The sequence below is a fragment of the Amborella trichopoda genome, chromosome 10 (genome assembly GCF_054954075.1).
Source record: "Amborella trichopoda isolate Santa Cruz 75 chromosome 10, AtrichopodaSantaCruz75HAP2 v2.0, whole genome shotgun sequence".
NCBI classification, from domain to species: Eukaryota; Viridiplantae; Streptophyta; class Magnoliopsida; order Amborellales; family Amborellaceae; genus Amborella; species Amborella trichopoda.
In genome coordinates, this window is record NC_142345.1 from 2,283,023 (window position 1) to 2,286,812 (window position 3,790).

Below are 3,790 nucleotides of genomic sequence, written 5' to 3' on the forward strand. Positions count from 1 at the left end.
TTTTTCCATGGATTATCAACCTAAGATATCAAAAATAATCTCTTTTAAGTACTTATTGGCCATCAATCTTATAGATTCGGCATTTTTACTTCTGTTATTACTAAACTAGCACTCTATATATTATGTCTTAGTCTGGCTAATTTTAAAACATTTTGATTCCATAGTATCTTTCCAAAGTTCGAACTTTACATTTACGCCATCTCTAGTCTCATCAATCAAAACTATATTATCTATACATAACATCACCATAAGTTAGTTCATTCACAACCAAGGTAAATTGATGTAGGCTCAAAGCTGACCCCTGATGTAGACTTACTATCATTGAAAATTCACTTGTATCGCCACTAGTTGTCTTTGCATTAGTTAACACTCCCTCATATATATTTCTAACTATATCAATATATCCTCTTGAGACTCCATTATTTTTTAGCACCCATTAAATTGTTTCTCTAGTTACCCTATAGTATGCTCTCAACCAATTGTCTAAGAAGCCAAATAGTCCCAATGGTTAACTGCCCAGTATAAATTCCAATTGATGATACGGTTGTTTCATTTCCTAGATCACTTTCTCCCATGATTTCATAGTGTGGCTTATAAAGTTTGATACCTCGATACTTCGTACAACTTTGTATGTCTCATTTGTTCATATAAATTAGCATCACAATTCCGCCATTCATTTGATATTTTATTTGTTCCCAAAAAAAAAATTCAAATCATACTCTCTATGAACTCAAAAAAATAATATTTCAAGATTGGACCAACACCTTCCAAATTTTTGAGTGCGAGATATAAGTGTCAGGAAACTTACAATTTGAATTTTCTCTTCTTGAAAATAAAAATCTAGTGATTCTCAAGCAGTTCCTAAAATTTAGATTAAAAAATCTTCCAAAGTTGGGTTTCTGCCCAGAGGAGTAAATGGACAATATGCTCACCCCCTTTAAAAAAAAAAAAAATATACAAATAGACCATTTACTCTTTATAGAGGGGGATCATAATCACTTGTATCCATCAAATTTCAAATCGGATGGTTGTGAGTGCATCATTGGCTAAACTCCTAGCTCAAAAAAAAATTCTCGAAATTTTTGACACACGCCAAGCCATCCAATTTTACATCTAATAGCTACTACCAATTGTGATCTCATTGTACCAAAAATAAATGGTCTCATAGTATACAATCCCTTAAAATAATTGGATATCACATTACATTCATTTTTCCATTATAACAAAGCGACTTTTTCCTTTCTAACGGTCGTTACCTTGATACGAAACGGACATGTTCTATTCCATTTATGAACGTTATTTAAACCTTGTTGCCTGATAATATCTCTCTTCAATGTAATTAGCTTAGCCAGACTAAGACATACTATTTCGTTTATGAACGTTATTTAAACCTTAAAAGCATGTGCAAATGCAAGGAGGACATTTATTTGCACATATGTACAGTAATGTGGTCCTATGGACTAAATAAAGAATTCCTTTCTTGTAACATGACCATAAATGATTTGGTTGATCAACATCTTCATTAAAGTTTTTTTCTAGTTAATTGAAATTAGGTACACAAATCCTAATCAACCATTCTAACCATAGAAGATTTTATTGATGATTTTTTGTTAAACTTATAACAAAATAATGATTTTGTTGATAATTGAATTCACTTCTCCTAATTATCATTTAAGGGTTTAGTTTCCTTTAGGAGATAATTATTATGCACCCAATGGGTAGGAGGGAGAGAGAGAGTAGAGCAAAGATCCCAAGAATTTGAAAAGTTGTTGGGATTAAATGGATAGTCTAGTCCACTTGGTTATTTGAGCTTTAATTAATTTGATCCAAAGTAAAAATTGAGTTTAATTAATGGGTGTGGTTTGTATGAGGCTGAAGCCCTAAACAATCAAAGTAAGGCGCACCTTCAAATAGCGTCGAAAGATATTATTTTAGTACTAAAAATAATTGTGATGGCCTGAAAATTTATTTTCATCTCTAATTATAAAATTTAAAGCCCCAAGAATAGTGTTGATCGAGCATATCTATGAGCACTTGAAAATCTTGAAAATCTTGAAAATTAAAGGTCTGCAAAATGCATTACAAGATGTACTATTTTTCAGACTTGAAATCTATTTTTTCTCACATCTATACATCTTGAGGTAGAGATGATCGATTTGAAGATTTTAGGGGCATCGAAACAACCTCTTCTAGTGAATTTTTGATGTGCACTTTAATTTGATTGTTTAAGGGCCTCGCCCTTAAATAAACTTTTTTTAAAATTAAAAATCAATTGAATTGACCAGTTTTTTATGTATTTGATTAACAAAGTAGAAGTTTTATATATATATATATATATATATATATATATATATATATATATATATATATATATATATATATATATATATATATATATATATATATATGAGTAATGATCACATGAGACCCTCCCACACCCATGTATGTAGGACTTCAAAAGATCACTATTAAATTTGGCACAGATCTTTAGAAAAGTCAAGTTCCACACCCATGTGATAACTTTTCTAGAAATTTGTGTCAAATTTAATGGTGATCCTTTGCGGTCCTACACATATGGGTGTGATAAGGTCTCATTACTATATATATATATATATATATATATATATATATATAATTTTATTTTATTATTTTATTGCGTTGTTTTTAACTATTTTTATTTTTATTTTATTTTTTTTGAGAAGGCCAAAACTTTGGCTTTGCTTGTGAGAGATTATGCCGAAGCTCCTTCACAGTTTTAACTTGAGAATTCTTCACGTTAGATGAAAGGCTCCATTTCCAGAGAAAACGCAGTGCCTTATTAGAAAGACTAATATCCCATGAGAAGCAATTTTTAGAGAGAGAGAGAAGAAGCAGCATCCTATTAAGAGCCATATATTTAGTGGGACATTAATGTATTTTTAGACTGAGTAGTTCATGTTAGCGGCTCCTCAAAGCCACAGTTGATTGCATTGAAATAAAGATTAATGCGATCTTGTCGAAGAATATATTTTTTTATTTTTTTCCTTTTTACTCATTTTCTTTTTTTTTGGCAAAGATCACTTACTTATTACAGTAACTCTTGCTTCAAAGAAAATAAAACTAATAAATCCAATATCTTAAAAACATTGATGCCATTAAACCAATTTTCTTTAAACAAAAGAAAATATCAACAATTTTTCTGCTTGGGAATATAAAGGCAATATAATTAAATGTGACAAGAAACAAAAAGAGAATGTCGGATATTACCTCAACCGGGCTTATTACACCCTACACCGATTCACCACCATCCGATGACGCGGAATCAACAATCAGCCTTCAATCTCAACCGGGAAAGCAAGTTTAGGCCAAACCCTCTAATGGAACTATAAACTTCTTTATCACAAATCGCAAATCCTTAGGTGAATCCTCTTAACAACCTAGTTTAAGAGAAATGCTTACCTTTTCTAGTACAACCGTATAGTCTAAAACCCCAATAAGAGTTGAGAGAACCACCATGAAAGATATCAAAGATGAGAGAGTGGGGCATGCCCCTTTGGGTCTATTAAAGAGAAAAAAAAACTTTCTTAAAAGAGAGAGAGAAAAACTTCCTTGAGAGAGAAAGGGATATTCTAAGTGGGGCGTGCCTCTTTTGTGAGATATGAGAGTGAGATGAGAATTAGGTGTAAGAGATAAGGTGACAATCATTTATAAGCTTTGAACAAGATTAGGATTTCTTAGGATTTTTCTTGGTTTACCTCTTTTCGTAAGATTGAATATGAACCATGGATCTTAGGTGACTTGTGGGGTGAGA